The 22132-nt window shown below is 43.2% G+C and overlaps 1 protein-coding gene across 17 annotated transcripts in view; it reads left to right on the top strand.

Annotated features, from left to right (window-relative positions):
• Positions 1–22132, top strand: part of zfhx3b (zinc finger homeobox 3b) — a 349963-nt gene that overhangs the window by 179031 nt on the left and 148800 nt on the right. For 16 of the 17 annotated variants that reach the window (XM_030413357.1, XM_030413363.1, XM_030413358.1 and 13 more), the window contains one exon: positions 15002–15375. The gene's annotated coding sequence lies outside the window, so the exon portion shown is untranslated. The remainder of the gene's footprint in view (positions 1–15001; positions 15376–22132) is intronic. The other variant, XM_030413365.1, reaches the window with a different exon arrangement.

Raw genomic sequence — 22132 nt, 5'->3', positions numbered from 1 at the left:
AAGTGCCATTAACACTGGACCCCCGAAGCGTTACTTCTTTTTACACCCCCTTTAAAACTCTTTTTACAACGGGCTTGTCACAGCCATGTATACATAGAGGGAAACATCTGAGCTCGCCCCCACACACAGACACACGCGCACGCACACACATCAGCACGCTGCACATTCACCAACTCCCTTATGCTGAATGCATAATATATGTAATGAAATAATGTTTCCAGTGGGGATGGTTGTGGCTGGGGGATGGAGATGTGTAGTGAATATCAATGTGGCTCCCCCAGACTCCCTGGTTCAATTGGTGCGATGGTGGGGGGTAAATGAACATGTGGGAGTGAGAGAAGCTTTATCCCTTTGCCCAAAGCTACAGTGAGGAGTCCACACAGATAGGGGAGGGGGTTCTTCAGCGGCCCACTCAGTCATTATGAACTTGAGCTTCACACAGTCCAACTGATGCCGTGTCCTCTGTTGTCCCTTACATCCCAAGCTGGCTCAAAATGGTTGAATTCCGTCCTACAGCTCCTCCTAATTGCCCCATGCCGACTGTACGATACGCTTTTCATATAAAAAAGAAATCCATACACGATGCTTTTGTAGACAAAAGCGCAAGCCAGCGACAGATTAGACATATGGCGTACAGTCCTGCCATACCACAGACACCAGGTACATGAGTTTAACTTGCTCCGAACCACAGCTTCTCCAGGAAATCTCAATGAAAATCAATGGGGAGACAAATTACATTTTCCCCCCCGTGCCTCACCTTGACTGACTCAAGTGAGCTCATCTGTTCCATCTTGTCAGAGCGGTGATGCTGTGTCTCTGTCAGCCGGGCGCTTTGATGTTTTAAACATTACCATTAATAATGTTTTCAGCATCAAAATTAATTGCTTTGCTACCGTGTCCTGCTCTCTTCATCCTAAGCTGAAGCATGCATAAATCAAGACTAACTACCTTTGTCTTGAAATTTTGAGGTCAGGAATTTGGGATGAGACCAAACTTGAATGTGGCCAAGTAGTGTAAGCTCTGTTTGTGTGCCTCTGTGTGTGTGTGTGTGTGTGTTGCGACTGCGTTACATGAATCTAACAGACGTACAGTTTGAAATACTTGCGCTGCTAATACGTTAGAGCATCCATCATGTACCGTGTGTGGAGGACTATGTGAACATCTGTTGCATAAAGTAGCACTCTACGGTACAAAAGAATACGTGAGAGTTGGTGTAAGGACTGTTGGGGGGTTTTGGGTACTTTTCCATGACCTCCATTGCAGTAGCATGATGAAATTTGAGCAAAAGATGCTGCCTGGTCTAGAATGCATGAACTTTTGCCCAAATAACTGGAATGCCATTTAGACATGGCTCCTTTTTTTTTTTTTTTTTTTTACGAGAAACTTTGAAATATTGGAGCTGTCACTGAGTTAGCTTTGGGATGTCGGTCATTACAGGATGTGGTGACTTTTGAATTAGTCTGGATTAGATGCTGGAGAAGTATTTTTGTGACTTCCAGATGTTCTGTTATCTATAATTCCCAGCTGTGTCCTGAGAGGTTAAATGAGCTGGAAAGTTTCTGTCCAAGTTCTGCTATACTCATCAAACTCAGGGAAATGCAATTAGTGCCTTTTTGGAGTTCACATTGCCTAGCAACTCCCTCCCTAAATAAACAATAAAAAAAAAATGTGCCTTCCTTTTTCATTTAGCCACACCTCTTATCTGCCAAGCACCTCCTCTTGAGTGGCTTTGGCCCTACCCAGTCTCTGGGGCCCCGCAATGTGAAGACAGGGTGAGGAATGTGTGAAGCATCCAAGGAAACATGAACTGCTATTTTCCCACAAGTATGAAAAAACACAGGCCATGGCTGTGGAATCTTTCTGACGCAATCAGCCAGTGGGATGGCTGCTGTACAGTGGGGATTTGGACAGGGGCTCAGGTCAGGGTGTTGTTAAAGCTGTAGTCTTAGGACTTAAAGATCTAAGCTGGACCTGGGCGGGTTGGAGAGCTGCTGACGAAGGCAAAAACCTGACGAGCACAAAACTGGATGGAAAAGATAGCAGGAGCTGCCGGATGGTCCCATTTGGGAGCACTCATAAGTTCCTGCCATTTCATTTTTTTTTACAGGCATCTGTGGGGCAGCTTTTTAATTGTTTGTTGACCAAAGCGCCATTAAAAAAAAACACAGACAGCGGGGTGGCTTTTACAGAGATGTGAGAGGGAGCAGAGAGCTGAAACAGGAGAGAGGATCACTGAAGAGGCCCCGGGAGGCCCTCCTAGAAACCCAGATGATTACCACACCGCCGCCGCCTCTGTAATTCTTCATACATTAAGACACACGGTAGAAAGGAATTCCCAAACACAAAAACAGAGCAAACTTCAATGAGTCTCTCTTTCTTTTCCTGATCTAATTATCGCTGCCCCCATAATCGCTGTTATATTCATCATAGTGCTCAGTATTTATAGGGTCTGTTTTCATCATAGTAATAATGTCACTCTGGAATTCCCATGCAGAGAGAGTGAGAGCACGAGAGCGGGAGAGAAACATACATCACAGAGTATATAGAGGAAGCAGCTGGAGATAGGGAGGGCTGCTTCTTGGATCCAGATATCATTTGATGTTAAGGAGGCCACAACAACAGGACCGCTCCTCTACCTCCCTGCAAATGCCGCCTTGTCTTGTCTGGACTTTCCCCCTGCCTCTCCGCTAGATGATCTGGGTTCAGCTCGGTCCTCACCTCTGATCCTCGTCTGGGTCCTGTGGCTGTCTCTGAGCCTGCGTCACTTTTGTAGGCCCCTTCGAGCTTGGGAAGCATCGCACAGATTCATTCATCTTCCATTCTTTCTTTCACATTTGGCTTTTTAACAGCCGTTCTTTCGCCATTTTTTAACAGTTCTTTCTTTCTTTCTTTCTTTCTTTCTTTACTCTACTCTCCTCTCTCCATCTCTCTCTCTCTGCCGCCTTCCCTGCACTCCTGTTTCAAGGGAGCCTGCTGCCTCTTATTCTCTGCCCCCACAATGTTGCTCCCAGTATTTGGGTATATATTTAACACCCACATGTGAGGCCTGGTGAAAGTGCCTGGGGAATGGAAAGGAAAACAAGCATGCCCTCTCTCCCGGCCCTTTAGTGCTGGTCTGCTATAAATACCTCCGGGTGGCGCGCCAGTTCCAGCACCAGTGGCATGGGAACCTCTATCCCTCCTCTGGTCCATCGCCCGGCCACTCGAGTCCAGTCTGGGAAGGCTTCAGCCGGCGGGCTGGCCTAAAGGGAGGGTTGATGGGCGAGTGTGTGTGTGTGTGTGTGTTTGGTGTGTGTGTGTTTGCAACGTGGGCTGCTTATGGCTGTGGTGGTCCTTCCCGTGTGCTTTGTCTGCTTCTCTTAGGAGCATCCCGGTGTCTTCTCCCTTTCTCCCTCCCTGTCATCTCCGTTTCAAAAGGCTTCATGTATACTGCATTTATGCTGTTTTGCCTTATGAAGATTGTATGAATATGTGCTTTTCAAACTGTTAAAAAAAAAGAGATCCCCTTTTCTTTACTGCGGTGAAACGTTTGTTATGTTACTCCCCCAAAAATTGATTTAGACTTTTCAAAGGTTTGTTCTTCACAGTGCTGTCTCCCTGTGTCGATGCACGACAGGCTCAGCTCATATTTTCAGAGTTTGAGGTAATAGTTTTAAACTGACAGACTAAACATCTCTCTCCCTGGCTGTTCCACTTCTACAGAGTAAATAGTTTTATGTGCGCAAACACACATGCACAGACACACGCACACGCACGCACACACATGCACACAAACTGTGTGATTGACCTATTCTAATGATTATTTCTCTTTGGTTTTTAGGGGTTCAGGAGAATTTGCAGTGTTGCAGTTTAAAGAATATGGGTGAAGGGGCTCCTAGGACCCTGTCTTGCCTTCTTTAGTTCTCCTCATTCGAAGATGTCGGTTAGCCATTAGAGTTTTGCAAGCCAGCTCCTTTATGCTTTACGTTTCTCTTTGGTGTTTTAGGCAAGCAATGTTTATCATATAAGATTCAGTGATCAACACATATCACCGGTGATGTCTCCCAGTAGCTTTTGTCTGTTCCAGTGCCGGCTAAAAACCAAAATACTTTAACATCAAAGCTTTTTTGTTTGGTCATTTAACGCACTGAGTCCACAGATTAAATGTCTCTGTTGTCCCCCCCCCCAACACACCTCTTAGCATTTTCCCTATGTCACTTTTTCTCTCCCTCCCTCAATACTCGCCTTTCCTCTCTCCCACCCCTATGAGGCTCACTTGTTATTTTTTCGTACAAGGTCCTGTAATTAAGTTTGACATAAGCACAGGGATTAAATATGCGGTTGAGGAGGGAGAGAAAGGAGCTCTGTTACAATCTCAAGGCCAGCTGTAAAATGGAACCAGATTGCGACACTTGGAGTTGGAAAGTTTGGGAAAGGTGCCGAGACTGGAGCTGTGTTCTCCCAACAAACGGGATCGGAGTCTTTCTCCAGCTTTAGAGCGGCCAAAAGACTACCGGGTCTGCGGCCAAAAAAGCCAATATTAAAAAATCCTTAGGCAGAAGACTAACACACAGTCCGATCCAATGATAATTTCTTTTTCAGCCAACGGACTGCCATCTCCTCCAGCTAAACATTAACTATTGTCTGTTCAACCAGAGCCCAGCCAAAGTCTACGCTGCCAAAATAGTACTAGAAAGCAAAGTATTACAGAGTTAACTGCACATTTACAGTCTGTGAGCATGCATTGTTTCACTTCACTAATTTGTCTGCCAGTTTAAACTTCATTATCAAACTCAATAAACAAAAATGTTTTGATGAAAAGCAGCTGGTCTCTTTCAAACACAAGTCAAAGGCATAGTTTAAGAAAAAAACATGTTTACAGGTAACCATATTAATCTCACAAGTGGAGACAAAAAGAGAAGTCGCACCCACAACCTCCTACTGATGGTAAGAACGGAAAAGTGATTCAAACTCTGAAGCATACTGCGGCAGGGAAAACCATTTCACATGCTATCACTCAATCACTGACACCAAATATAGAAATATAGGCTAAGATCAGCCCCCAGTGCACCGAGCGTGTCGATAGGATTTTCCTCTGTTCTGAACTCTGAGAGGTCTCACATGGAACTTTGCATTCTTAAATAACTCTGGCAAAACGCTTTAATCTTAATGAGTCTGAACAGCAAATCTCTCATCTGCAGCAAAAAGGATTAGGAATGCAGCAAAAAAAAAAAAAAAAAGACCGCCGTTCCACTTTGATGAATTGTGTTTAGAAAATCCCTGGGCATGAAGTTCCCCCAATGAACAAAGCGTTAGGCGAGAACGGATGCTTTTAAACAACACAACTTATCTGAGAGAAACAGAACATGCATTTAAGTGAAAATACAAAAGCAGAGCTGATTCGACTCCTCTGCAAATGATAAAAGTGACTAACTCGTTTTCTTCAATCCACTTAGCTACTTTTGGAATCAAACCTGGAGTAGCTTTGCACAAATTACGTTGCATTGTGTTTTCCAGTGCTTCATCAGTGGCGTGTTTATTTCTTCCGCATGATGCATTTGCCCATTGTTAAGCGTAAATAAATGAATTCATAATTTTCTCTGCCTCTCGGAAGAAGCACTTGAAAATGGGTGATGCGGTGATGAAGAAGGGAGTTGATGAACAGTGACGGTAAAGTGCTGAAAGTTGTCACTTCCAAAAGCACAGAAACTCTTCCTGTGCAGTTTGCTGTGGGATTTTTTTTCTCACTGCTTAAAGACCAACTTTTACACCATGTGTGAAATTTTTAGTTAGTTAAGTATGCTATTATGCAGAGGTGTTTATTTGTATTTGATTAATACATTATTGATAATATGTTAATGCAATCCAAATCAAAGCAGTTCAGCGTTTACTTGATTAATTATTACTCTGTGGTGTAATTTCCCCAAACAGTCTCTCTGAGTGGTAAGGGTTAGAGCAGTAAGCCTCTGGCTAGTTCAGACTGCTCAAACTACAAAGAGCCTTACTGCACTGGGACTTGCTCTCGGTTCCCCCTTTCAAACCCCCCAACCCCCCACCCCCACCTCCCCAGATGGCCCGAGGCCTTCAGAAAACTACTCTGGCTGATTTTTGCGCTGTATTTATTTTACCTTTCTTTCCAAATCAGCGCTCCCCTTTGTTTCCCGTAATGGACGTAAGAAAGAAGGAGATATTGCTGATGCAGGCCAGACATACGATCCATATTAATGAGAAAGCACCATCATGCCAGATATACATGCTCCTGAAATACATTAGCATATCACCAGAGTGTGATTTTTTTAATATATATATATATATATATATACACATATATTTATTTTCCTTCTCAGCAGAAGTCTCTGTGTTGCAAAGACATCAATGTCTTGTGCGTGTAGAGGAGTGATGAATATTACCATGCACTTGACCTATATTGATCCCCCAGTAGGGTGTATACCCACTCCACCACATTGAGCCTAAACATCTGGTCACCAGAGTGCTCCTTTGAATGACAGATAACATCTGGGAAGTCTGCTGCTATCACAGGAAACAATGTTCCTATCTCCCCCTCCCCGCCCCTCTATCTCTCTGCACTCTCTCCCCCATGTCCCTCTTTCCCCATGTCCTGCTCATAAGCACATCCCTTTCATTGATTTCCCATTAACCCCTTCCAGACTGCGAGCACTGCCCACCCAGACAAGCAGACACCAATGGATTGATTACCAACATAATGGCATCACTATGGCTGCCCATTCTCATCAGGCTGACCAGGCTACTCCAGCCCATCTCCAACTGTCTGCTGCACTCCACCGTCTTCCTCTGGCTCTTCACCGTATCATCCTCCCTTGCTTCCTTTCTCCCTTCCTCCTCTCTTTACACTTTCCCCTCCCAATTTCCCTCCCTAACCCCTTGTCCTCGTCATCCCCTGTCCTCTGTACCTTCCTCCTCCTCCTCCTTCTCCTCTCAGTTCCCTGTTAATATTCACCTGGCAGCCGGCCTTGGGTCACACGTGTAGAAACGCCATCTGAGGCACGGCGCTCAGTGTTCCCGTCCACTTTCGCGATACCGTGATAAAACGTGTGTGCATGCATGTGTGTCTGTGCGTGTGTGCAGATATCTCACTATATGAGCTTGCAGGTATGTGCTTATTAGTGTCATTGTTGACAGCAGCATGCAATTCATTTGGACACGAGGCCGAGATGAACTGTGGAACACACATTTAGTTTCATCAAACTAACAGTGCAACTTTAGCTCAAATTACTAAGAAAACAGACTAACTTTTACAAAAATACCCGCCGAAGGTATTACAACGTCTGAGAAAATTAGACTTGTTTCTGTGTGTGGGTGGCTGCATTGATGTGTGCATATGTTTAGATTTTTCCTCCTTTTGTTGTTGAACAGACTGTGTGTTAAAATATATACTTACATGAAAGGATGCCATCATATCTGTTTCACTATGTATTTCCTCCCTCACTTTGGCAACTGCTTTGGCGGCGGAGATAAAGTAAATGTGTGTTTGTTAGGTTGTGTTTGTGAGCCACAACGGAGGCAAGTTAGAAAAAGCCCTTCATTTAAGCATGGCGTGCCTCCATCAGTCCTAGTCTCTGATGTACAAAGAGCCCAGAGGAAGGAGCTTCACAGCTGTTTGTAAACTATGAGAACAGGAAAGGTCAACAAAGTAATGCAGTGCGTTTTTTGTAACGCATTTTCATCTCTCTCTGTTCCATAGTGAGACAGCAGGGCTGCGCCCTGCCTCAGTAGTACTGGTGCATTTAAATTACTGTTCTTGCCTGGAGAATAATGGTGAAAGCATAACCCCATTGTATTCTTTGATAAACTCTGGAAAATGCATGGCATAAGCTGAGGAAGAGGCGCGGTTTAAGGGCACAATTGCCTTGCAAATCTACCATGGCAAAGTTTTTTCTGAGAGAGAGAGAGAGGGAGGAAGAGAGTGGTGAGAAGAAGGGGAAATGTGGAAATGATGGTTGCGGGAGAAAGAAAGGGTAGAGGGAGATGGAGGATCCAGCGTGTGGGTAGAGTAGGGGGGTCTGTGTTGCAGGGACATGTGTTATCTCTGGGTGCAGAGGTCTTTGTTTGCAGGGCAGAGAGGTATAGATTTCCTCTCCATGTCAGCGCCTTTATTTAGGGCTCAGCACAGAGGGGACAATGGCAAACTAATCCACTACTGAATCAGGATTAATATTCAAGCTGCAAATATTAATTCACAGCCAAAAGGAGGAAATGCAGAATGTGTCAAAACGCTCAAACAAATAAAGAACAATAAAGCCCAAGATCCTTGACCAGAAATTCCATCCCGAGTCTTTCATATGAGTGCATTATTTTTACTGGGGACTACAGTCTCGTCTCAGCATTCTGTTTGATTTCTGTATTAATCTTCATAATGATTTTCTATAGAAGAGCAGGAGCTGGGGGAAGCTGAAGAGCTGCATGTTGTTTTTGGCTATTCTCCTCACTAAGCTCTGGATTTAAGATCTGGATTTGAATATTTATGATAGAAAATAATAGAGGTTATAAAAATAAGTCCCTGCAGAGCTGGGCTGTAAGTTATAGGGGTAAGCAATGCCTCCCACATCAAAGAAGCCTGAAGACGTTGGCCAGTAGTCTGACGCCTATAAAAAAGCCTATAGCTCCTCAGCCCAGCCCCAGCAAACAGTGTTGAAGGGTGCTCATGAGCACCCAATATGTTGTAAAAAAGTTATTTAGTTCAATTTAGGTTTGTCTCAAATAAGAACAAGAGAAAACAGATCTGCCATCGGGGTGAGATCGTTTGACTTGTTTCAAATATAGTTTTGCTTGTTTTCAGATTGAAACAAGTGACAGTATTTGTAACTGACAGGTGGATCACTCCTCTAGCTTCAACGTCATATCACTTGACCCGGGGAAAATGTTTTAAACATGCTGGTTTGCATTTGAAACAAGCGACACTTTGCCTTCCATTTGACAGCTTTTCCCCTCAGTTTTTCATAGAATACTTAGATGTTAAGATTCAATACCAGACTCATGACAGTAATATTTTGGAGAGCTGTGGAAATGAAATGCTCCTTGCTGTTTTCCTCTTGAGTGTCTAACTGGCGGAGCAGGGCGACCTGTCCCGACAACATGAGGGGGTAACATTCGGGGGGCCGAGCCTGACGCGTTGTATGAAAGATAAAATGTTTGATACACACCCATGATGCTGTGCTAATACTCCATCGCTGTCAAATCTGTTTAACGTAATGGGCCACATCATTTAAATTGAGCCATTAACCACTCTCAAGATTTATTTTCTTTTTAGTTTTATTTTCGTCTCTCGTGGCCGTGAAAAAGAAAGGCGATAGAATAAAGTTTTTACACTGGATTAGTACTTCAGTATTGTCCAAACAAGCGAGCATGCACGTCCACAACACACCCCTTTCAGCACACATACACACACAAGCACAGTAATCCCGCACTAGGGGGTAGAGGCCCTGTTGTATACCAGCCTGAAAAACCATTGTGATGTTCAAAGGGGCTTCACAGAGGCTCTCACCATTGATAAGGTCTAATGTGATGAGGGACTGTAAACTACATCTTTTATACATGGCAACATAATGTGAAAGGTCAGCTTATCTTAATCCTCAAATCTGCAGCATCCAGGCCCGTGGCCCCATTTCATGAAGTTAAAGAAATAATCTTGGAGTCCATTCTGAAGACGGGCCTTATTATCTTCTCTGCGAGGTCCAATCAGAAGACATCATTAGGGTGTGCTACGAATGCACTGTAAGGAATGATTATTTCTCTTTTCTAATCGGCCCCAATCATATCATAGAATCAGCTGGACTGTGTGCTCATGGTGAGAAGCTTTATTATGTCCAGTGATTAATCATCAAGCACTGCCTTATCCCCCTTAGACACACAGCACACCGCCGGCCTCGTTCACAGACAAGAGAATGGAAAGCATCACCTTCATCAGCACGGTGCTTACCTGATTCTTCATACTCTCACCATTGGCCTTGTACAGTAAAACGCTGTTGTGTGTGTCATCATCTCAAGGATGTGAACACGATGTCCAACTGTAAAAGCATTTTGCATCGTGATGTATCGCTGAGGGAAACAGGAAGGGCAGTTGGGATATGACGTTGGAGGAAGCTGATTTCAACATTTTCGTGATGACGTGCTCCTGACAGGATAGCGGTATCCATTAAGGTTAGAGAGAGAGAGAGAGACAAACTCCATAGTATGCTCCATGTAGTTGCTGAAGCAGTCCACTGTGAAAAAATCCTTGTGCGCAGTTACTACTTTGCTCCAAGTGGATAGATTCACCAGCAGGGGCTCAACAGGGCCCCCTGTAACCCAAGTACAAGTTCTGAGGTTGGAAGACACACCAACGTACCATGCTGTGAACCATGCAGCGAACTCATGAATCTTAGCTCTGTGCCGCGAAAAGTTGAAGATGAATCCATGGGCGGATGTCGTCATAATATTGGTGGCACATCATGCAGTAGTTTGTATAACAGAAAGAAAACGTTGGATTCAGATTAAAGAGTACAAAGAAATGGATGTGTTGTATTTTATTTTGCTATCACCTATATTGTCAAATAGATGCACACTATGACTGTTAGAAATGCATTTTTTTTAATCAGTGTTGGGTACCAGTGGTTATAAACTGGCACGTCTTTATGTTTTGCGTACGTCTTTAGCTGTGCCTTACCTGATTTAGCTTACCCTGGATTTTTTATTTGTTAACTTCCTGATCTGTTCCAGTCTGTTCCCTTCCCGCGCCTGCCAACAGAAGTTTCTTGTCAACTTAAAAAAAAGGAGGAAACAAGGTGTCCTTAAATTCCAAACAAATTGCGGAACGATTACATGCACAGTCGCGGAGTGGAAGTCGCTTGCGTATTCTGCAAATTAATTCAGGTCAAAGAGGTTATTGTCTCAAGACCAAGTTTGGGCAATTTGTTACTTAGGAATCCTTTGTTCTCGACTGAAAGTGTGTCAAATGTAGACAGATTGTGAAATATTTATTCCTTGACTGCAGATCATATTAGAGTGTTATTGTTTGTTTCGTTTTGTATTCCACCCCTAATTTGCCAGGGGTACAGTTTTCTCAGGAAGCCTAACAAACACACATCAACTTTAACAAAGGTAGACCCCATCCTGTAGCCTTAATTAGAAGGAAATTGTACACAGACGCATGGCTTTCTTTTGCGGATTATCCATACTTTATGACTGAATGTTTGAAGTTATGAGGGATTCTGAATCAGCACTGCTCGAGTGGTGCTCTTATAGGACGTTGTTGTCTTCAATTATTTTCAGTTATATTCCCGTCTGTAAGAGGCAGGGGATCATTTATTATTTAAAGATGCAATCGTTGCTGTTTATCTGGGATTTTTAAAACCGGGTTATCTTTTTCGCATAGTTTTTTTGATTAAAGGAACAAAGTGTAATAAAGTGCAGTTTCAAACAGATGCTTGTCTCCGCAGCGCGAGAGCTCATCTGCCATTATTGTGATTTAATATGAACGGTGCCAAGCAGCTGCCGAGAGAAAAGATCTAACGAGCGTCGGGGATGCTTTAGTATGTACATAAAGGGTCTCACGCAGACACAAGCTGGTGCAAACACACACACGCACGAACGCACGCACACAAATACACATTTAGTTTCAGACTAACAATCACACATGTTTTTATCCATATGCTGTAACTAAGGGTGGTTGACAGAAAGACTCGGAGCCTGTGGTGGAAGAAGTCCTCATATCTTACACTCAAGTGTGCGCAGAAATACTTCAGCTACAAGAAAGAGTGCTGCATTTAAGGTTTCACTTACGTGAAAGTACAAAAGTTATGGCTGGAAAATGTACTTAATGTTAAAGTAAAAGAATTGTGAGGCAGGATGGTCTTTTCCAGAGTTATGTCAATATTATAGTAAAATGATTTCTGATGATTTAACTCTTCTGATGAAAAATGTTCCTTCTGAAATGTAGCAGATTAGAAGTAGAAGTAACATGACATTTACATTTTTAAATTTACTTTACTTTTTACTGCTCATTGCTAAATATTTTAACTGGATTAACTGCATTTTGTTGGGAACAAGTTGTTATAAGTCAATAAGGAAAATGTTAAGCGATGTGAGAAAAGGTACATGTTAAATTCATACACACAGCTGATTGGTTTCCTGTCAGTTTAGAAAGACAGCAAGAAGCCCGCAGACCCACTCAAAGTCGAGGTGCAGTACTGCAGTCATTCAATACATCTTGCTACAGCATCCTTTATTTCATCCCTCAATAAAATTGTCATGCACAGAGCTTCATCCCCCAAGTGCACACTAAGAATAGAACCTTTTTCCAGGTTTGGGGCAGCAGTTGTAGTTCCAGTCCTGCTACTACATCTCTCTGTTCTTACACGTATTGTTTTTTTAAACCCCAAAGCCCCACAACTCTTGCTGGGCCCCTCTTATGGTTACTAGTATCCACTCGCCCCACCATCACTCTTGTTACTTCCAATACTTAACTTTACACTGAAGCCTTTGCCCCTGAGACCCTAGTGTTGGGAGATTAGTCCAGCCTCAACTGAAGTAGACAAACTGCAATCAATACCTGATATAAGCAGTCCGCCGGGGTCAGGCGACCTTGCTGTATGGCACCCACGGCAACTCTAGTAAAGTCCTTATAAATTCTGGGTGACTGACCCCCGACGACCTGGGCAGATAAGGTCAGTCTGGCCACGGTGACCTGGAGCCAAGAGGCCAGTGTCCAGTCAGTCTGGCTGTCCTATAATGAAGTGGCCAGTATTGCCTTTCTGTCACTCAGCAATTACTGGGAGAGATATGGAGCCATAGATAGGTGCTGAATGCACAAGGAGGCAGTGGCCACAGAATTACATTCACGAGGCAAAGGACCGGTAAAGTGACATGTAAACTACTCTAATATGGACTGGTAATGACCGGGAGCAAGATGGATTGAAAGGAGTCTGACAACTTCAGTGGGACTGCATTATGTCTGCGCGTGCAGCCACAGGAAACACTACTGTAAAGCTCGCGGCTGACAGTTGCTTTTATATACTGATGATTTGCTGCAAGAATAGATTAACGGTCATGCAGTAAAAAACACTTCACAGGAGGCAGCATTCTTTTCGCTATACTTAAAATCATTCTTCAGGTATCTTTCATATATATGAATGTGATATGATTATTGTACTTGTAGATTTATTTACATGTTCTTTTTTTTTTTTTTTTTTCTAAATGCTGAGAACATCGATCAATACCAAAGAACTGATCATATTAGGGATCATCCTAGATAATCAACCCACTGGGAGACGCTGATAGATGGTGTCCCTGATGTATTAATGACACAGGTGTATCTCGCTGACTGAGAAGTGACCAGATTAAAAGACAAACAGACTGACAGAGGTCATGCCTCCTGCACAAACAGAGGCCCGCGTACGTCACAGTGTTGCTCCCACGGCCTGTTGTGCTCCCCGACACAGGTCAGGGGCGAGGAAATCCCCGAAGCCATCCAGCTGCCGCCATCAGAGACTCTCGGCATTCTGTCTGCTAACTATTTAGTTGTCAGTGATTTGGTTAAGTGGAATTGACTTTTATCTGCGGTGTGCTGTGGGGCTGCCACCGGCAATTCAGAATCCCCCTTCCTCAGCTCCTGTCTTAGCCCGGTGTCACATCCAGCACATTGCTATTGGCAGCTGAGCCAGGCCTAATCAATAGCCCAGGTCAGGGATGGCCCGCGGCTCTGCTGTGGGTGGGCTATTGATCCGACACACACACTCCCACAGGTCGCTCTGACAAAACCCGGGGAAGTCATGGCCGCGGACAGAGCGAGGGAAGAGGGATGACGAATTAACAGCCACGCTCTCCGTCTGCTGTAACCGCCGATGAAACACTGTCGTGAAAATAATTAATTTGTTGATTAGCAAGTAATGCAGTGTGTACTAACACAAGAGGATCATTATTCAAATTGATATTTTCAAAAATAAGCGATGCGATTCCAAAAACCCTGAGTTGAACCGAGAGAAACTGATAAAACAATTCAGCTGCACGCTCATCACACCCATACATAACCTCTGCCCCCGTGTGCCTGTCTCTCTCTTTTTCATTTCTTTCTCTTTGCCGCATGGACCCTTTGTTGTCATTCTTTCAGACCTGTGGCCAATGAGCAAAGAGTTATTTTTGTTGCAGTTTTAAATGTTGCTCCCCGAGCTCCTTATCAGCACCACAATAAGAACTCTTGGGAACAATTAAACACGGGCTTTAACTCAAGTCTAACCACACAGAGGTAAAAATAATCGCATAGGGTTTTTCCAAATGGAAGTGGCTTCAAAAGAGCTATTCAGTTATCACAAACCGTCTGCCTCTCCCGCCTGTATTCCCTCACTAAAATCTCTGTCGCTGTGGAACTATCGGAACATATGACAAGCATATTTACCCAGCTTCACAAACCAGGCCCATGTGGAATTCAAAGTCTTTTTTTTTTAAACATGTTTTTTTTTTTTTTTTTTTTTTCCCCCATCGCTGTATTTGACAGTTGAATAAATATGTATTGTCTATGAGACTTTGTTGGCGCATACGGAGGATCCTCTGCAGAACAGGCAATTATATATGCTATTACAGGAATATGTCTTGTTCTGGTTACAGGGAAATTAAGTTCCTCCGGAAGTCTTTCCACAATTCTCATTTTTAAAAAGTCTTGAGTGGTACGGGAGGAGAAATTAGTCACAGCAGTTCATTGACTATTAAAAGAAATCTTGAAATCACAAGAGGCTTTCCTTCAGTAGCAGCACACAAATAATTATATAGATGAATTTTTGCTGGCTCTGAAAACAGCAAATTAATTTTGAAGTCTTGATGGTATTATGCTGCTCTGGTCTGCCTCTCCTGAAAGACATTTATTGTGTGCTCAGACTGCAGAGACGAGGTACACAACTTGCGGGCGCACAGCTGGGACTGCATCGGAACTCCATCTTTGCTGTCATGATTTCCAACTGTGTTCAAAACATGTTCCTAACTGCGTTTCTCTTTCTTTCTTTTTCTGTTTCAGGTGATGGTGTCATCCTGATTTGTTCTTCTTGTGACCTGGGAGTCCCTAAATCCCAAACCATATAGCTTTGGAAAACCCTGGAAATACCTGGAATTCTGGGAGTACGTCACCAAAACTTCTTAAGGTGCCCAGGCGCCGGATCAATAGCTTTACATCCTCCTTTATTTTTTGTATTTTTTTTTGTGAATACAAAGACAAAGGCGAAAGTCTGAACGTTAGCAATAGCCGCTGGCCATCCACCATTGCTCCGACGAACCTGCTGCGACCAAGAGGGCGTGACCTTTCTGCCTGCTGACTTCAAACAGACACTTGAAAAGAAAACGCAGTCAGAGAGCCTTCCGTGTGGTGGCAACACAGACCAAAAACCCCATCAGGTAAGGCTGTGAAGTCCTCCATGCTCCTGCTGTCCGAGCCCCAAAGCCCTTTAACTTCTTCAGGGCTTTGAAGCTAACTTGTCCCCAGTCTGTGTCCCCCCACGCAGTTAGCTCGCCTTCAGAGTTTGTGCAAAGGGAAAGCTGACTGATAAATGCCCCGCTTTCATGCTCTGCTCACCTGTTTGTTCTTCTCGGATTAGAGGCTCTGAATATGTTGAGGTTGTTTGGTTGATGGACACTCGCTCTGGGTTCTCTGTTTGGCCAGTGAACAGCCAGAGCTAGCAAATGTGGAAGAGGGTCACACGCGTTACCTGGTGGATCACACATACATGAGCATATATACTCACTAGCTTCTATACATGTCATACAGTGTGGACATGCAAACATGCGCTTTATATACATATATAGCTGCAGGCCAACATGTCTAAATGTGAAAAAAAAAATACTCACAGGGATATGAAGCGCATTTTATTTATGGTTTCAAACGATGACAGATCTACAGTATACACTCTACTGTACGATTTCTATAACAGCTATCAGTAATGCTGCCAGAAATGGGATGAGTTGTTCCAAGAAATGGTTCTTTTAGTCTACTGTGGGGACAAAAAAGTGATTTTCTAGCTGATGAAATGTCATTGCTGTTTGATTGTGTGCGAGTGTGTGTTTGCAGACGGGTGTATGTTGCGTTTCGTATGTGTGTGATTAAGGATAGTTATATAGAGGATGTGTTCGAATTTTGTATCAGAAAAGTGCAAAAACGGCACATTTCGGATGCATACATGCATTTTTGGGGGCTTCATGGCACGTGGCTGTAAAATGAATGTTTCCATTCAGAGTGACTTTGAAATTGGTTTCGCTCAGTGTCACTCCTCTGGTTTTATTAGGGTCTGGTTTCCCAGTAGTCTTCCAGAAGACTGACAACACATTTACAGTCAGTGATTAAGACTTGATCCCAGGTTATCCTGACTATATTAAATCATTCTGCCTGATAAGGGAATCTGTATGATTTTATTCTTTCTCAAGCAATGACTTGGAATCAAATATGATATAAGGATATTGAGATTAGGTTTGTGCCTGCGTGGCAAAGCATTCTCCCTCCATCATACAAAAGGTAAAACTGCTAACTTTAGCTCCTCCGCTACAGAATAATGCTGCATTGTGTGCTCTGAAAATAGGCCTAATTAGAAATTAAAATAAATTAAAAATAAAGAGTTTATACAATCAAGTGAATATACTATAATAAAAAGTGACAGTGAAAGCAGCAGGACATCCTGAATGAGATGAGTTATGCTGTTAAGCATCCAAAGAGCTTTGTTTGAAAAGTTCAAAGTAATTTTACAAAATTTGGGTCACTGAAATTTAGTCCCCAGCAGCAAGTCATTGTTTTGAAAATCTGAATAAAAGAAGTGAAAATAAATAAATAAGCAGCCTTTTTCTTTTTTTTTTCTTCCTCCTGCATCTTTAAAGATTATTTTTAGTATGTGGAAAAATAAAACACTTCGCAGCGCAAGAAACAATATTTATCATCGCAGGGCTAATTAAGGACGTGATCTGAAATGTATTTTCCATAAAGTCTGATTTAGGACCCGAAGGGTCAGCTGCCTCACAATAGGACAAGGATAATACAGCAGGAGTCAGGAGTGGAGAGGAGAGCAGCTCCCCTCCCTGGCCTGTGTGCTGATGGAGCTGCATTCCTTGCCCAGGGCTCCGGGGCTCCGACACTAGACCTTATTTTTCATGTGGGCTGCACACTGTTCTGCTGCAGTCGGGGTTGCTCCCTTTGTGCCAGCCCTCCCCCTTTTAGAGAAAAAGACATGCATGATTTCATACATGAAAGATATATGTAATTGGACAGCAGGGCCTATGCAATACATTTACAATTCTAAACAGAATACGTTAAAAAACTAGTTTCCTCTGTCTCGCCCCCCTTTTCTTCCTGGGGAAATGTATTTGCACTTATTCAAAAAACATAAGATCAAAAAATAGACAAAACACAGGTTATCATTCTTGTTACATGCTTTATATCTCACGCGAGCATTCAAAATGCACAAGTGCTGCCAATATATATATCCTGCGATTCCACTTTATCAGCATGTGGCGCAGGCGGTTGTGTTTTAGCTTACAGAGAAAAACAGTGGACTACAGTCGCAATATATATATATATATATGCATCTGGATTAACTACCACCACAATTAATGTGATAATTAAGTTCACTATATTACTCATATCCTTATCTCCACTTGTCATGTGCCTCTTTGGAGTCAAGATGTTTTCTTAAATTCAAAAAGAGACAAGATAAATCTAAAAACAGCTCACTAACATGCATCACAGAATCAGTTTTGATATATAAATACAGCCAGAAAGTGCAGTGCATCCATGATGATGCAAAACCAGATCTGATGTAGACACACGGATGTAGTCTGCGCCTGGGTAATGCTAACTGGATGTTCAGTTTACATTCTCAAACAAAAAAACACAGTCATCAGACAGCGCAAACAAAGGCAAAATCTAGAATCGCATTACATTTAAATCAGACGTTTCACAGTGAGAAAACAATCTGTTGTCTCTCTCTTCCAGATTGAGAAGTTATATTTGAATAACACAATCACATTGCGTGGAGATCTGTTGTGTGTTATTGGCTGGATTTGAGGGAGCCTCAATCTATTAGCTCGCTGTGACAAAGACACAGTGGGGTATTTAAAAAGATTCTTTTTTATGGCAAGAACATTTTTTTTTAAATGTATGAACAAAATTCAAGTTCAAGATGAGACCAACGTGATGATTTTGGATTAATTCACAAGCTGCCATGAAGTGAATTAATGCGTGTGTCTGTGTGTGATCCAATGCCCACATTTTAACCTCTAAGCTATGAAAGAGAATATCACATCTCTGTCATTTGACCACGGGGAGGGTATGACCTTTAGGAATTCAAAGACAATTTTTCACGTTGATGTCTTTTTGCCCTTGCGCGGTGCAAACACAACTTGTTTGACTGGATGAGATCCAGCCGATGCAGTTTGCAGTTTTGGAGGTTTACCAAATAATATTTCCTAATTTCGTCTGTCACGCCTGCGTGTGTTTGCACAGTTAAGAGACGACCATATCCCCTGCTGCCTCGATTCACTCACTGCACCATGCTGCCAAGCCTCCTGTCTCTTTCACACAGCACACAACACGCAGACTGACGATCGAGCTAAACAAAAAGTACAGTATGTGCCGTGCTGTGTGAATTAGGTGAGGGGTAGTGTTCCTGCGACAGGAATGAGGTCAGCAGACTGTTCCACACGTGCTGAAAATTCATAACACAGTTGCGGTGTTGGCAGGGAAAGCAGGCTATGTGAGCGGGGCGTGCTGGCAGCAAGGACACAGGTGAGTGTCTTCAACGTATACGAGCTCTCGGACTGCCGGCGTGATGGCCCTCGACCCACGCCGAACGGCTCCACTTGAGAATTAGTCGGATTCTTTGACTCCAGGGCTGCATGCATAGCGTCGTACGTAACAAATCGCAGGTGAGGAGGGGGGCCGGCAGAGGGACTTGTGCAGGCCTCCTTGGTTTAAGGTCCCCGGCCCACCCCTCCTGTCTGTCATGCAAAAGTAAACACCTCCACTATTAACTCCCTTAACGAGCTGACACCCTAAAAAAAAGGGAACAGCTCCACTAATCGTTCGGTTTTATTGGCTCCAGGAACACTCGAGGCGATGAGAGGGGGCTCACCTCCGCTGAAGTATTTAGAGCACGGGGGGCAAAGCGGCTGATGGACAGGCAATGCTCCGTGACCCCCTAACCCTCCCAACTCACCACCCACAGCAAATATAGGTGGGATCACCTGCCACAGAGGCAAAGTTTAGGACAGCTGATGGGGGTTAAACATACCATAATTCTGCCTCAGTTGGCCCGAACCGTCTGAAATGACTTCCACACAACTCCAGGTGGCCTTTCAAGGGTGTGTGTGTGTGTGTGTGTGTGTGTCCTCCTCTACAGCTCTGGATGCTACAGATGAGCTTGTGCTGGGTCTGTTTTCTGATTCTGCTCCTGTGCAGTCCTGTGATATGAGCTGTTGGCGTTAAAGTTCTTGCATTGTATTGTGTTGCGTTCACTTCCCTCACTTGTTTGAGTCCACGCACGGGTGCGTGGATGTGTGTGTGCATGTGTGTGTGTGTGTGTGTGTGTGTGTGTGTGTGTGAGTGTGTGTGTGTAACTGGGTTCATATGTCAAACACTAAAAAAAAAAGAAACAGCCACTGTAAAGAAGAAGCTGCCATTTTTGTTGCTACTGCTGTCATTACTTCATTTGCATCACCACTGCCTTTCCTTTCACATTAAGGTCATTGATTGGGTATTGAGCAACTCATTACGTCTGATTGGTTCGCCAATAATCAGCAATTGGGTGTGTGATTATGCGCATTTATCGGCCCATAAACTTGTGCTGCGTTATTTAGAAAAAAATAGAAAAAAGAAAAGAAACTGTGTACGAAATGTTGCATTATGGGTGTGTATGATATTGTATATGAAATATCAGAGGACAAACTTGGAATGGTCGCTGTCTTGTTTCACCCCGGTCATATATTGTAGATAGATGATGTTAAGGCATCCGGAGGCTCTCTCTCTCTCTCTCTCTCTCTGTGTGTGTGTGTGTGTGTTTGTGTGTGTGAGGCAGGGTTTGGATGTGACCCCTGGCAATAATCCTGGATCTGTATTTGCCTTCTGTGTCGCTTCCACCTGTCAGCTTTCATCTCGTCGTGTTGTTTTGTGGGTGGAGGGGGGGTTGGGGGGGGGGGGGGGGGGGGGGGGCGGCGACATCAAGGAAAATTACTCTCTTTAAGTTTGTTATATTCAAGCGAGCAGGCGGGGTGGTATTTGAGTAAGGAAGAGTTTTTTGTTGTTTTCCTTTTTTTTTTTTGGCGTTTTAGGGATCCGTGATTGTGTTTGGGTCGGTTTACCGCCAGCTAGTGTTGCTGTGGCCCCGGGGTTGTCATATGGCTCTGATTTTGGGATCGCTCTGTTTCAGAGAGCCTCTCCAAAGCGCGTTAAACCCCACGAGTCCCGCCTGTCTCTCACCCGGAGTCCGTGACAGCAGCTCTCAGGATTTCTCCATTCTCCACTGTATTCCCCCCCACCAACCCCAAACCCCAGCCCCGACCTGAAATATGTATAGTCAGAAAGGCCCGCTGCGTGCTGATCCCCTTCTGTTAGAGCTGCGTCTTCCTCCAAATCATTTACAAATTACATATTTAGTCGACGTTCTTGCATGCTGATAAATTGTGCTGCTGTGTCTTTGTGTTTCCGTTATTTGTAATTTTTTTGTGTTCTCGTGCGTTTGATTGTAGAGTGCTTTCGCTGAGCTGTGGGTGCACTATACATATATATATATATATATATATATATATATATATATATATATATATATATATATATATATATGTAGGGAGAGAGAGAGAGAGAGAGAGAGAGAGATAGACAGATAGATAGATAGATAGATAGATAGATAGATAGATATTGATATTGATATATCTGACGGCTACCAGCAGGCTGTTAACTGTTAAACACACACAAAAAGAAATCTACACACACAAACAGGAAAAACAGATCATTTTTTTATTACAGGTTCACGAGATTTTAATAGATTACACAGCTTATCGTAACATCAACAACTTATTTATTTGACCAACAACAACAACAACAACAACAACAACAAACAAACAAAAAAACTCTTTGGAAATGAGTTTCTTACAGAAACGTGTCGTGAACTTGAAGGTGGTGAGGTGTGACGAGGCTGCACTGAGGCTTGGCAGGCTCACACACTGTTCTCTTCTTTTGTTGTGTGTGTGTGATTTCTTTTGCTTTGTACATAAGGTTTCAGGGAGACACTTGTACCTATGTGTGTAAATAATAATAATAATAATAACAATAATAATAATAATAATTATAATAAAAATAATGATAATAATAGTAATAATATGTCAACATGATTCTCGTAACTTGTTTTAACTCGTTTTCAAATATGATACTACACGTAACACACACACACGCACACACATACAGTAAGAAGGGAGAGTCAGAGACAGAGAGAGTCACGTTTTTTTTTTCTCTTTTTTGGGGGTGTGTGGGTGGAGGAGGGGGTGAGGGGGTGGTGTTGTCCGTGTGTCTGTGCGCGTGTGTGTGTGTGTGCGCGCGCGCGTGTCTGGCGTGTGTCTCAGAGTGTGTGTTCTTTTATTCGATTTTCATCGCGCTGGACATGATGAAATATTCCGGACAATCAAGTTAAAGTCTGCAGATCGGACATTTGGCATGTTTTACGACATTTTCTTTTTTTCTTTTTTGTTAATATTGACAGACATCACAAGAGGATTGAATGTGTGTTCACACGAGTATTTCTCTCTCTCTTTTTTTTTTCCAAAATGCAAACGTCCAAACTGTTTTTTGAATAATGCATGGGGATCATTAATAAGGTAGTACTGGCAGGACGAGTAAATGGATGAGAGTGAGAAAGGAATTGATATGCCTTCTTGTTTCTCATGTAAATGAGGCAGACTGACCAGACGGCCGCTCCACATTTTTTTTTTTCTTTCTGCTCTATCCCAAACTCTAAAATCACAAGAGCAGCAACAGAAAAACAGGCTGCTTTCACAAACATGATGTCAGTTCTGCTCCCGTGCTGCTGGTTTGGATCCGATATCAAAACGTATAAATCAATTTCACATTTTTTTTTAATTGTCTTTTATCATAAATATTTGAATCCCAGGACGTAAAAAAATA

The sequence above is a fragment of the Sparus aurata genome, chromosome 4 (genome assembly GCF_900880675.1).
Source record: "Sparus aurata chromosome 4, fSpaAur1.1, whole genome shotgun sequence".
Lineage (NCBI taxonomy): Eukaryota > Metazoa > Chordata > Actinopteri > Spariformes > Sparidae > Sparus > Sparus aurata.
The sequence above is the reverse complement of the archived record's forward strand: the minus strand, read 5'-3'. Positions and strand labels throughout refer to the sequence as shown.